At 36.0% G+C, this 14,268-nt stretch overlaps 1 long non-coding RNA gene across 39 annotated transcripts; it reads right to left on the bottom strand.

Annotated features, from left to right (window-relative positions):
* Nucleotides 1–835: 835 nt before the first annotated feature.
* On the bottom strand, nucleotides 836–14,254 carry LOC125212495. Of its 39 annotated transcripts, XR_007174706.1 has the most exons (40): nucleotides 13,886–14,253; nucleotides 13,732–13,794; nucleotides 13,427–13,527; nucleotides 13,068–13,190; nucleotides 12,843–12,978; nucleotides 12,677–12,752; nucleotides 12,237–12,288; nucleotides 12,026–12,084; nucleotides 11,882–11,958; nucleotides 11,654–11,775; nucleotides 11,495–11,581; nucleotides 11,299–11,375; nucleotides 11,111–11,219; nucleotides 10,798–10,891; nucleotides 10,584–10,682; nucleotides 9,121–9,211; nucleotides 8,924–9,027; nucleotides 8,708–8,832; nucleotides 8,452–8,498; nucleotides 7,609–7,721; nucleotides 7,455–7,517; nucleotides 7,150–7,250; nucleotides 6,791–6,913; nucleotides 6,566–6,701; nucleotides 6,400–6,475; nucleotides 5,951–6,002; nucleotides 5,740–5,798; nucleotides 5,596–5,672; nucleotides 5,216–5,489; nucleotides 4,814–4,859; nucleotides 4,499–4,543; nucleotides 4,334–4,427; nucleotides 3,933–4,016; nucleotides 3,667–3,743; nucleotides 3,512–3,583; nucleotides 2,572–2,880; nucleotides 2,415–2,465; nucleotides 1,417–2,027; nucleotides 1,163–1,305; nucleotides 836–1,064 (listed from the first exon to the last, which is right to left on the bottom strand). It is a non-coding gene; the product is annotated as an uncharacterized LOC125212495 (long non-coding RNA). The 39 variants fall into 39 exon arrangements; XR_007174710.1 differs by having other exon boundaries at nucleotides 4,334–4,859; nucleotides 5,216–5,302; nucleotides 5,368–5,489; nucleotides 13,886–14,254; XR_007174695.1 differs by having other exon boundaries at nucleotides 4,499–4,859.
* Between the last annotated feature and the right edge of the window lie 14 nt (nucleotides 14,255–14,268).

The raw sequence follows: 14,268 nt of genomic DNA, 5'->3' as shown, positions 1-14,268 counted from the left end.
ATGTTTGTTTTTATGTGATATCTGCTCTGCTTATACAAATTCGGGTCTGAGTATGGGCCGCAAACCCTACCAGGCTTTGTACACGATGGGATCGGGAGCCGTCCTTGCTAGTCGGCCGGTCTCGTGGGCGAAAAGTGTGGCCACACTTTCGTCGCACCATGGAATGATTGTTAATTTATGAGAAAATGGGAGGTTATTTTGACTGGCCAGTCTATGAAAATATATTTTGTGATACTCGTGATATTCTTTTATAACTGCTTAAAACTCGAGTTCACTTGGTAAGGGTGGCATAACTTATAAAATGTTTTGGCAACAAGCCCACTAGTATTTCAAAATACTCAGCCCTGCATGTGTTTTCCCTATGTGCGAGTTGAATGACGACAGTGGTGGCGGGTGTTGAGCAGCCTTAATTAATTAATGAGGATATGTTGAACACTAAGCGTAGTTGTGTCTTCATACATATCTATACTTTCTCTTGGTCGTTTTCCGCTGAATTTTTGATACTCTTTAGAATGTCTTTTTGGAATATTTACATCTTGCCTACGGTTTGAGGCCTTAGTCTTTTCTGGTGATTTTGTCGTGGATACTATGTCGTACTCTTAAGGTTTTGATTCTCGTTTATGATATCTTTCTTCCTTTAATCTTCTAGGTTAAGTTGTTGCATTTAATACTCTGATATTCCTTTCATTCTTTTGGTCAATACTACTTTAATGAAATCCTAGCCTATGTTTACTTCTTTGGAGTCGGTTTTGGGTAGCAGCCGCCGCATTTATTGTACCCTAGGAGGGCGGATTGTTACAATATTCTTACAAAAGGAAGATCCACAACATCAATATGATAAAAAAAACTATATAATTAAAATAAAAATTAAAACCAACAAGTTAAAGCAGATCAAGATATTAATACCTTTAGGAGCTTTATTAAACATTTAACAACCAAATAAGAGAACTTCAGGTTTCTGATCGCAAGAGAATCATTTGATGCTGGAGATGGACATCTTGATGGATCCAGAGGTCTTAACAGATTTATAAGCACATGAAATGATGACGCCGTCCTGGGTTATCCTGCACGTGCAATGCGGCCACACAACAGCAATTATATTACAAGAAGAGAGGAGAAAATACAAGCTATACTTGCCACATAAGTTTACAGTGATAGTTACCAGAATCTTTAACACCAGAACGTTCAAGACTTCCATCATCCATCTCCGGAACTTATCATCCAAAACCCAGAGCAACAGTTCCATGAAAAGACTATCAGGGTACTCTCCTTAACTGCATAAGCAAACCTCTTGCTCTGAAAAGTCTGCAACAAAAGCAATAACAACTTCAGACCTCAATTGACACCCAAATAATCAAAATCATGACATGACTCTTAAATTTGAGGCGTTATTAGTTAAAAGGCCTGACTAATTACCTGCATCGTAGTATCATTTACAAGATCTTAAGAGGCACCAGTGAGGATGGAGTCAAACTGATACAATCCCACATCGGTTTCACACAAAAAGTGTGGAATAGCATATAATAGGGAGTCAACCTTTTACCTTTGACCATGGTTTTGGGTTAAGTTAGGGCTTCCTATCTTATATGCTTATCAATTTGGTGCGGTGAACATGGATCCGGATGTCCTACTGAAAGGGGCTACCCGTAGGAGTGACCAAAGGGGTGCCACCGAAAAATGTGGGCCGGAAGGAAAAGGGCAGCAAAGGGATGGTGGGCCCGTGGCTTTGGGTTTGCCACCCGGTTTAAAAGAGGGATGGATTGATACGATCCCACATCGGTTTCACACAAAGTGTGGAATAGCATATAATAGGGAGTCAACCCTATGCTATTCCACACAAGATACTTCTAAGCACCAGGAAATGATATGATATTATTCAGAGGTTAAACAAACAGTTCAGAACTGAAATAAAGGTAGATCATGCCTTCAACAATGTCAGTTAGACTCAAGCATCCGGACTTGTGCATTGCCTGAAGAGTTTGGGTAAGGGCCTCCGTTGAAGTAGGTTTCTTCTCCTTCAATTTCTCCTACATAGAGTCAGCAAACATAAGCTCATTTTAAGCATTAATCAAAACTCACAGATGCATTTACAAGAACAGGGAGTGACTGGACACAAATTATATCTTATTATCTATAAGAGCTGTCGGGTGTCAGGTATATTCCAATTCCAGTTAGAAAAGGAAATAATCGCAAAACATAAAGATGACATTTGAACAATTTATACATCAATGGTAAGCACCCAGAAAGAAAAAGTCATATAACTACTCAAACACACATCCACTATCATTTTTATGGGGCATTTTTGCAACTGTAATTTAATAATTAATCTAGCAAGAGTACTGGACTAACTAGTAGTACGGGCAATAAGAAACGACAACTGGCCCAAAAATGGGTTCTAACCCTAGTAAGGTTACCTAATGCTTGAATAGCGTCAACTGCAAAAACAATGTTTACATCTCCATAAGCTGCAAAATTCAAAAACACCAATTACTTGGTCAAGATATTAACACCAACAATATGTTGTGCATAAAGTCTAGAAAAGTCTGGATTGAAAAGGAAACCATAGCATACCTTCTTTAATGTTCAACAAACTTCTGAAATATCCAGGATCAACATTTTTGTAGATGCAAGTTCGGTTTGGATAGAAAATCATTTTGGATAATGGTGTTGATTATAGACAAATAGTTATTCAGTAGAAAGTGAACACATCTATAATCTATTAAGAGATAATGGGTTCAAGGAAAAATAGCAAATCAGTATGGATAGTGGTGTTGATTATAGACAATTAGTAATTCAGTACATAAAAGTATCAATACAGATTGAATGTTGGGATGCCCCACGGGTCTTGATAAGTCCCCACTTTGATCAGCTGGATCAGACCTGTGGAGATTAAAAACTAATTACCATAACCAAAAAAGGAAAGGAAAAATAAGTTCTTTGATGATCTTTCCCTTCAATATTATGAACATTTAATTATGGCAACAGTTTACATTGAATGTCTTGCCTTGACCGACAACAACTTGGATCATATTTGGGTCCAAGGACATTGCTTTCCATCATTTAAGTATATTCTAGAGTATACACATATAACAACAAGTTCAACGTCTATAAGTTGTTTATATATTTTGTCACAAGATTACTAAGCTCAAAGTTCTAACCGCTAGAAGAAATACCCTCCATGGGAAATGAGCCTTAGAGTGAACAAAATCATGATGGATAGATTAAACTAGGAGTCTAGTCAGTAATAAAAGCAATATCTGAATATGTAGATATTCACACTTAATGGTGTTCATTAACTAAAACCAACACATAACTATCGACTGTATACACAATGGATTTCCCAGGTAGGTTGAGCCAGGAACTGGTTGAAAGATGTTCATGGCAAACCTGTTCATGAAAACTTAGTTGGACCTAGTAAGATCTAGATTCTAGACTAATAATAGAAACATGCATGTCCATGAAATAATCATTGTATGGCTAAACAAAATGAAACTGTGCAAGAAATTCGTACACATTTTCTCGCACGGAGGGTCTTAGGTCGCTCTAGTTTCACCAGGCATGCCTTCCTTCCTCTTCTCCATCTCTCGTGCACGATTCAAAAACGCATAAGAACTATTTTAGTGGAAGAACTGGTTGAAAAATTGTTGTGAACCTCAACTTACTAACCTTCAATTTATTTCTATCATCCAACATACTTCTTTGTTCCTCAGTAAGCTTCCCAACATATCTCCAAAAATTATCACCTACATAATTTGCAGAATTATCAGGAAATACGATGTTCAAAACAAAAGTAATAACTGTGCATTAACTTGCCACAACAACTTCCTTAGCTTAATAAGACTTTGAATACTGGTTGAGATATTACATTTTGAAAAAAAAAAAAAAAAGAAACTCAATCCAAATTCAAAACAACCAGGATCACTTGCCATAACATATAGATGGGTTGCCTCTGCTTCTGTCATAGTGTAGCCTTCATTTTTCAACAGATCCAGAAGCCCGGGAAGAAATTCAAGTACCTTATCAAAGTTACAGAAGGTCAAAAGTTAAGAAGGATAGTAGATAGTTTAAATATGATAGATAAGAATTATCAGAACATATATATTCACTGGCTGTAACATCATTAGAGAGCTAGATATTGGAGAATCAATAACAATTTGTAAACTTAGCAATTCCACAAACAAACAGAATAAACAAATGTTCTAGTACTGAAATACTCATCAAATATGCTACCACTCATTTCCTTTTCAAATATAATAGTATTTGATAAATTTAGTGAGCAAAGCACACGGTCATGCTGGAAAAAAAATAGACAAATTAATAAAACCCTATTTACCTTTAATAAGCATGATGTGTCGGATTCACGAAACCTTAACACAAACCAGAGTATATCTAAGACTTCAATCACCTCCCATCCATGGAGGAAGAGCCTATATAAGTTACACAATCAAAACTAGAATTTATGTTGAAAGAACCTTCTGCAACATCTCAATGCCATCACCTTGATTTTTTAAGTTAGCACTTAAGAGCCTCCGATGCAGATCCTCTAGAAAGTATTTCATGACATCATATTGTTTGAGAAGTAAGCAAAGTCACTTACTAACATCTATAAAGAATGTAGCATATGGATCCCATGCAAAAATATTACATAAGCCACACAGATGGCCAAACAAGTCAACACAAACAAATGGTTTAAAAATTGACCCAAACCCAAAAGTTGACAAAAGTTCTAAAAAGTTGTATGAAGGCCTCCTCGGTGGTATAGAAACGCTAATCCCAAAAAATTAATAAAGAAACCTTAAAATAGAGCAGAAACCTCAAGATCTTGAATTTGCTCTATATGCAATTCTTCGAGTTTGAATCTGCGAACAATAATCATTTCCTTGTCATCCTGCGAGAGTAACACTAAGGGGGTGTTCGGTTTGCAAGATTGTATCCGGGATTAAATTTGATGTGTGTTTGGTTCATGAGATTTAACCCCACAACTCACTCCTAAATGGATAATCATGGCATAATTAGTCATAGCTAACCCTCTATAACTAAAATAATCTCACAACTCAATCTTAGATTGTATCTTGGTATCATTTTATCTTGGAAACCGAACACCACCTAAGTTAATAATCTACTTTGTTTGCATAAAAGATACGGGCACTGTTTGCAGCCTGCAGCTACCAAAATATTTGCACCTTATTGTCCTAAAAAATAAATCTGTACCAACCTTGCTGAACAAAACTTGTGCCAGAATGTTGATGTCTTGAACAGACAAGATGGTTTCTTGCATGGATCCCTTGTGAGGTACAGCTCTCTAAATAAACACGACATCAATGGACAAATACATTATGGTTCAGAAGAAAGATATTAACCACAGACTGAAGATGCATTTCTACTTCAATGCCAAGATTCGCAGTCGCCATGACCATTTGGTTTTGCTGTCTTTAGGATGTTTTCGGATGTGATACTTGACAAAACAGATCCACCAGATTCATAATTATCTGCAATGATACGTGACCCGAGAAAAATCAATAAAATGATATGGAAAAGTGAAAAACATAATATATTATTAGGAGATGAGTGAGTTAATGGAAAGTAGCATAATACCTTGAAAAGCATAATATGGCTTCAGTCGTTTGCTAATAAGTAGCAGAACCTTGTATATCTCTCAAATTTTTTGATACCTACAAGGGGAGAAATATAAGATAGATCCAGCGCCATCTAGCAGCTAAAATTTTTGGATGTTCGTACCGTTTCTTGTCCACGAACCCTCAATACATTAAAGCATGCTTCAGCCGCTTTACGAACAGCTGAAATACATTGTAGTTGAAGACAGCAACAAATGATGAGGTCAACGATACTCAAAACACGAGTTAGAAAAACACTATTTTCCAAATCCAGTACAGTCCATTTTATTGGGATGGGCAGAGCCAAGTATCTAAGTTACTCAACGAACACTCACGCATATGCTTTTTGTTATCGCCAAGGCATTTCAAGACATCTGAAAGAATGCCCTGCAATAGCCACCATTCATGTAAATGATCAAGCCTTCACTGGAGCTATGTAAATGACAAAAGAGTTTCAATATTGGGATTTAAAGGTACAACTATTGGCTTTGAGGAATTCGGGATTTGCTAAATGATCCCAAGTATTTATAATATTGGGATTGTAAATCTCAGTTAGTTAGCGCAAGAGACTCTTAGTAAGCCTATATAACTAATAGTATACGAGAGCACCAATTGTGGACAAAGTAGCAATAATCAAGTTTTGTTACTGTCGTGTAGATGCCCTTTTAGAGCTCCAAATAGATCTCCTAAAACTAGAAAGATAAGAGGGCAAATCATGTAGATAATTATATACTCCATATACAAAATTTGAGCCTTAGTTATTTCAAAATTTCGACTAGCGTACCAGTTCCAGCGAGCAGAATAAGTTTGTTCACCTCTTCTAGAATTTTGGTTACACTTCCAATAGATTCCAAGCGGACCTAGAAGACGATAGAGTCAGATTGATGGCATGCCCTCTTAAATCACTCACAGATTTGATGATTAACAAACATATACTCCATATAACAAACCTTCCAATCAGAACTCTCTAAAACAAAGTGGGAGTGATCTTTTCACTATATCTTCACGTGGAAGACGATCCATGCCAGTCACCGCAGATGATGTAGAATAAGTTACTTTAACAACCTTCTTTGGAATTGCAGATGCCTGCAAAGAGTAATATTTGTAAATTTGAACTGTGGAACAAACAAACTTATATTGGGAAAAATGACAGTTTTACACCAAAAAGAATTTACCTCGTAGTAAAGCAGGTTTAACATCAGACAGAAATACCTCTTTTGAGCCACCCCAATGCAACCAAATACCAATATCATGGTTTACTAAGGCACGCCTCTGCGTAGGGCACGCGGAAATCTCATCTGAGGTTACACCAAGGCCGCATACCAAGGCTAGCCTCATTAGATTTCATGTTTAAGCATGACTTTGGAGTGGGGATGTAAAAGTAAAATTAACCATAATCAAGAAGATTAATGGAAAAGGAAAAATATCAAAAAAACTGAATCTACAGAAATGGGTTACTCGCCTCATAAACTACTTTAAAAAGGCCAGTAGCACGGATCCATGCACAAATAAATGCAGATGGAAAAGGAATTACCCTCTCAAAAATAAAACCAAGACCCACATCTTCACAATAAGTGGAAAGACACTTCATGGCCTGAACACGAGTCTTTATGTCAGCTACTCTATGAGTGATACCTATCAAGTAAAAACTAGCATATGTAAGAAATAACCAAAAGCTTATTAATTTTAACTCAACAAACATCAGAGAAAAATATGAGCATTTGCATCTCAAAACTACATGTAAGAGTTACAACTGTGAGAAATGACTACATAGCCAATCAAAGAAATGCTAATACATTTTCATGGTAATGATTGCACCAAACTATAGAAGTTTCTGACCTGAAAGGCAAAGCACAACGTCGCAGCAATGTGAGTGACAATATCAATAACTTGTTGCTGGACCTGGACCATGCTTAGGTTAAGTTCAGTAGTCCAAGTAGTCGGTAAAAACAAAGAAGTTAATGTAAAAATTTTAAGTTCCTGGATGCAGCACCTGAACATTTTTCTCATTCCAGCCAGGAATAACACAAAGTAAACGGATCAAAATCTCAACAGATGGATCAAAATTTGTTTGTTATTCAACCTGCTTTTTAAAAGACACAATAGCTGAAACAAAAAACTCAGTAGCAAGATAAAATTTTGAATAAGCAGCCTCCCTCATTTGTCAAAGCAATTCATACAAAATAATCTCAGTAAGCGCAATACTCTAATAACATCAAAGAACCAAAGACAACATGTATATAATAGTACTATCTAGCATTTTTAGAAAAGACCAATAAATAAAGGAGTATATATTTATATTCACCTGATAAAGCAAAGAGAATATCACAAAAATCAAAAATAAAAAGGCATGATATGAGGATTAATCTACTAGGAGTACTTAAATACTATTTCCATGATATCCATGATATATTTATCCAAGTTTAACAATGGGCAAAGGAATGGATAAAGGTTTTTCTTAAAAGCAAAAGAAATATTCAAAACAAACAGAGTTATTGACTCCATAACCTTGTAAATATTGGAAAAAGAATAACTAAGATAGAACCATACCATATACTTAAGTTGTTAAATCTATAAAATATTTAGGTAGACAAGGAAACCACACATAGAAAAACAAACAATTTCTTAAACGGGAGCATATTAACTAACCAGAAAATATTAACTCAAGAAAAACAGAAAGATAAAATTATATTGAAAAATGATCATCTACGAAATGATCAAAAGACATCAACTGACTTATAAAACATATGCACACATCAAGAGTTATTTTTCTAAGCAGACATTAGCGTCAGGGCTAGATAAAATTGTTTCCGATTGTAACAAATTTATATGATACCTGATATTGTGTCCAAAGCCGTCACTGGAGCTATGGTCCAAAATGCCCTGCATGAGCCACATTCATGTAAATGATCAAAAGCCTTCACTGGAGCCATGTAAATGACAAAAGAGTTTCAATATTGGGATTTAAAGGTACAACTATTGGCTTTGAGGAATTCGGGATTTAATAAATGATCCCAAGTATTTATAATATTCTCAATAAGTTAGCACAAGAGACTCATAATAAACCTATAACTAATAGTATAAGAGAGTACCTAGCTTGACTTTTCAACTGGCTGTCCCATTGTAGTCCAAAGAGCACCAATTGTGGACAAAGTGGCAATTATCAAATTTTTGTTACCGTCGCGTAGACACCCTTTTAGAGCTCCAAATAGATCTCCTAAAACAAGATAAGAGGGCACATCATGTAGATAATTATATACTCCATATACAAAATTTGATAGTTATTTAAAATTCTCCATTGAACGTACCAGTATGTTCGACAAACTTCTGAAAAAATCTCATGGAGCAATTTTTTGGTGGATGCATGTTCGGTTAGTTCAGCAACTTTCCTCTCACACGATTTTGAAGCGTTCTGAAAATAAAAGCAAAAAATATGTATAAAAGGCTACATTAAATAATTTTTAGAATATTTATTATAGGCAAATGACAAAGATAGGCCACTTACCACTGCTTCCCAAAATCCAGACTTCTCCAATGTCTTTAATATATCAACTGGATCGATAAGGTCATACTTATCTATCTCCTGAGGTGAGGTGCTGATAGGGAAGATATCTAAGACTCGTAAAAGACAGCCATAAATCAAAGCCCCTAAGGTAAAACAACACGAAGCTATAATAGCAGTATCATTTACAAAGTCAGCTTCGAATTATTAAAGCTTAAGATGGTCGGGCCAGAAACTGTGCTGCACATAAAATTTTGGTTCAATCAGGCAAAACCTAGAACCTAATCGAGTATAAGGCTAGGCTAGTGGGTGGACAGACTCTGCAAAAGTAAGTGATAGCATTGAATTGGCCCGATCCTGTGCTACGTGGGGAATTGACAACATTCGCCAGAAATATTGTTCAAATGCCAAACAAAGACTTCATAGTACACATACCATCAGCTTCACTCTCTTCAGTGGGTACAAATTCTCAACCTTACATTTTCAACTTATTAAAGAAGCAATATGCATGACAAAGTAAAGAGAATGGAAGAGGTCTTCTGTGAGAACATATAAACGTATAAAATGGTATGGCAAGAACTTCAATAGAACACAGACAATAAATAGATAGTCAGTTTTTCTTTTTCAGTTTCATTTACTCCAACGGTCCAACCTCAAAGGTCAAACTTTGTAGCTGGAATGTAAAGATTGCATATATAAGTTCACTAACTGCATTTCAAATGTATAGGGAACACATGAAGCTCAAGTTTCAATTTACTTAACCATACAAATGACTCATATTTTTCTTTAACCAATCCAGGACCATCGAGAAAGAAAAGCTTCCATGGTAAGGAAACCAAAGACAGTTACTTTGACTAATGAATTGTGATCGTTTAAAAGGAAAAAGGTTTGACAGTCTTGTGGGTTCCTTACAACCAAGCTCACCTAGATACTAAAGCAATCAGATATCGAGGACAACTAATTCTAATTCATTCCACAAATAACCTATGCCAATAGACGAAATGAAATATGCAAAATGACTGATAATCTGATGCTGGTCTGTAGCCGGGTCGCTGGTCTGAAATGAAATGAAATATGCCAATAGACGAAATGAAATGAAATATGCCAATAGACCATATGATTTTAAATGATTTATGAACGTTACTAATCACACAATAGACGAAATGAAATGAAATATGCCAATAGACCATATGAAGGTATAATAGCAGTATCATTTACAAAGTCAGCTTCGAATTATTAAAGCTTAAGATGGTCGGGCCAGAAACTGTGCTGCACATAAAATTTTGGTTCAATCAGGCAAAACCTAGAACCTAATCGAGTATAAGGCTAGGCTAGTGGGTGGACAGACTCTGCAAAAGTAAGTGATAGCATTGAATTGGCCCGATCCTGTGCTACGTGGGGGAACTCACAACATTCGCCAGAAACATTGTTAAAATGCCAAACAAAGACTTCAACAGTACACATACCATCAGCTACACTCTCTTCAGTGGGTACAGAACCCACAGCCTTAGGAACAGCTTCTGGTTCGGGCTCCTTGACCTGCTCTCAAACACTTCCGCTCAGACCTGACAAATGGAGAACTCGATCATAAGAAAATTCAATTTATACAGGTTGCATTTTAGATAGACACTGAGAGCTGCATATGTCAAATAACGAGCACAGGAGATAAGATCAGCTTACACCAGTTTCATAATAAGCCTAAAATATTGAGACACCTGACCAAAAGAACATAGTGTCGTGTAGAATCTGACTAAGAACTAAAAGACTGAAGCACCTGCAGAGATCTCCAATAGTTAAAACAATAACTAACAAATCGACTATGTAAGACCATGAAAATGCTCTCAAACACTTCCGTCAGAGTGATTATCAAACTATGCAACATAATATTCTTACAAAAGGAAGATCCACAACAACATCAATATGATAAAAAAAAACTACATAATTAAAATAAAAATTAAAACCAACAAGTTAAAACAGATCAAGATATTAATACCTTTAGGAGCTTTATTAAACATTTAACAACCAAATAAGAGAACTTCAGGTTTCTGATCGCAAGAGAATCATTTGATGCTGGAGATGGACATCTTGATGGATCCAGAGGTCTTAACAATCAAAAACGCATAAGAACTATTTTAGTGGAAGAACCGGTTGAAAAATTGTTGTGAACCTCAACTCACTAACCTTCAATTTATTTCTATCATCCAACATACTTCTTTGTTCCTCAGTAAGCTTCCCAGCATATCTCCAAAAATTATCACCTACATAATTTGCAGAATTATCAGGAAATACGATGTTCAAAAGATACGGGCACTGTTTGCAGCCTGCAGCTACCAAAATATTTGCACCTTATTGTCCTAAAAAATAAATCTGTACCAACCTTGCTGAACAAAACTTGTGACCGAATGTTGATGTCTTGAACAGACAAGATGGTTTCTTGCATGGATCCCTTGTTAGGTACAGCTCTCTAAATAAACACGACATCAATGGACAAATACATTATGGTTCAGAAGAAAGATATTAACCACAGAAAACATACTGAAGACGCATTTCTACTTCAATGCCAAGATTCGCAGTCGCCATGACCATTTGGTTTTGCTGTCTTTAGGATGCTTTCGGACGTGATACTTGACAAAACAGATCCACCAGATTCATAATTATCTGCAATGATATGTGACCCGAGAAAAATCAATAAAATGATATGGAAAAGTGAAAAACATAATATATTATTAGGAGATGAGTGAGTTAATGGAAAGTAGCATAATACCTTGAAAAGCTCAATATGGCTTCAGTCGTTTGCTAATAAGTAGCAGAACCTTGTATATCTCTCAAATTTTTTGATACCTACAAGGGGAGAAATATAAGATAGATCCAGCGCCATCTAGCAGCTAAAATTTTTGGATGTTCGTACCGTTTCTTGTCCACGAACCCTCAATACATTAAAGCATGCTTCAGCCGCTTTACGAACAGCTGAAATACATTGTAGTTGAAGACAGCAACAAATGATGAGGTCAACGATACTCAAAACACGAGTTAGAAAAGCACTATTTTCCAAATCCACTACAGTCCATTTTACTGGGATGGGCAGAGCCAAGTATCTAAGTTACTCAACGAACACTCACGCATATGCTTTTTGTTATCGCCAAGGCATTTCAAGACATCTGAAAGAATGCCCTGCAATAGCCACCATTCATGTAAATGATCAAGCCTTCACTGGAGCTATGTAAATGACAAAAAGAGTTTCAATATTGGGATTTAAAGGTACAACTATTGGCTTTGAGGAATTCGGGATTTGCTAAATGATCCCAAGTATTTATAATATTGGGATTGTAAATCTCAGTTAGTTAGCGCAAGAGACTCTTAATAAGCCTATATAACTAATAGTATACGAGAGCACCAATTGTGGACAAAGTAGCAATAATCAAGTTTTGTTACTGTCGTGTAGATGCCCTTTTAGAGCTCCAAATAGATCTCCTAAAACTAGAAAGATAAGAGGGCACATCATGTATACTCCATATACAAAATTTGAGCCTTAGTTATTTCAAAATTTCGACTAGCGTACCAGTTCCAGCGAGCAGAATAAGTTTGTTCACCTCTTCTAGAATTTTGGTTACACTTCCAATAGATTCGAAGCGGACCTAGAAGAAGATAAAGTCAGATTGATGGCATGCCCTCTTAAATCATTCACACATTTGATGATTAACAAACATATACTCCATATAACAAACCTTCCAATCAGAACTCTCTAAAACAAAGTGGGAGTGATCTTTTCACTATATCTTCACGTGGAAGACGATCCATGCCAGTCACCGCAGATGATGTAGAATAAGTTACTTTAACAACCTTCTTTGGAATTGCAGATGCCTGCAAAGAGTAATATTTGTAAATTTGAACTGTGGAACAAACAAACTTATATTGGGAAAAATGACAGTTTTACACCAAAAAGAATTTACCTCGTAGTAAAGCAGGTTTAACATCAGACAGAAATACCTCTTTTGAGCCACCCCAATGCAACCAAATACCAATATCATGGTTTACTATGGCGCGCCTCTGCGTAGGGCACGCGGAAATCTCATCTGAGGTTACACCAAGGCCGCATACCAAGGCTAGCCTCATTAGATTTCATGTTTAAGCATGACTTTGGAGTGGGGATGTAAAAGTAAAATTAACCATAATCAAGAAGATTAATGGAAAAGGAAAAATATCAAAAAAACTGAATCTACAGAAATGGGTTACTCGCCTCATAAACTACTTTAAAAAGGCCAGTAGCACGGATCCATGCACAAATAAATGCAGATGGAAAAGGAATTACCCTCTCAAAAATAAAACCAAGACCCACATCTTCACAATAAGTGGAAAGACACTTCATGGCCTGAACACGAGTCTTTATGTCAGCTACTCTATGAGTGATACCTATCAAGTAAAAACTAGCATATGTAAGAAATAACCAAAAGCTTATTAATTTTAACTCAACAAACATCAGAGAAAAATATGAGCATTTGCATCTCAAAACTACATGTAAGAGTTACAACTGTGAGAAATGACTACATAGCCAATCAAAGAAATGCTAATACATTTTCATGGTAATGATTGCACCAAACTATAGAAGTTTCTGACCTGAAAGGCAAAGCACAACGTCGCAGCAATGTGAGTGACAATATCAATAACTTGTTGCTGGACCTGGACCATGCTTAGGTTAAGTTCAGTAGTCCAAGTAGTCGGTAAAAACAAAGAAGTTAATGTAAAAATTTTAAGTTTCTGGATGCAGCACCTGAACATTTTTCTCATTCCAGCCAGGAATAACACAAAGTAAACGGATCAAAATCTCAACAGATGGATCAAAATTTGTTTGTTATTCAACCTGCTTTTTAAAAGACACAATAGCTGAAACAAAAAACTCAGTAGCAAGATAAAATTTTGAATAAGCAGCCTCCCTCATTTGTCAAAGCAATTCATACAAAATAATCTCAGTAAGCGCAATACTCTAATAACATCAAAGAACCAAAGACAACATGTATATAATAGTACTATCTAGCATTTTTAGAAAAGACCAATAAATAAAGGAGTATATATTTATATTCACCTGATAAAGCAAAGAGAATATCACAAAAATCAAAAATAAAAAGGCATGATATGAGGATTAATCTACTGGGA

Source organism: Salvia hispanica, chromosome 3, assembly GCF_023119035.1.
Source record: "Salvia hispanica cultivar TCC Black 2014 chromosome 3, UniMelb_Shisp_WGS_1.0, whole genome shotgun sequence".
NCBI lineage: Eukaryota > Viridiplantae > Streptophyta > Magnoliopsida > Lamiales > Lamiaceae > Salvia > Salvia hispanica.
The sequence above is the reverse complement of the archived record's forward strand: the minus strand, read 5'-3'. Positions and strand labels throughout refer to the sequence as shown.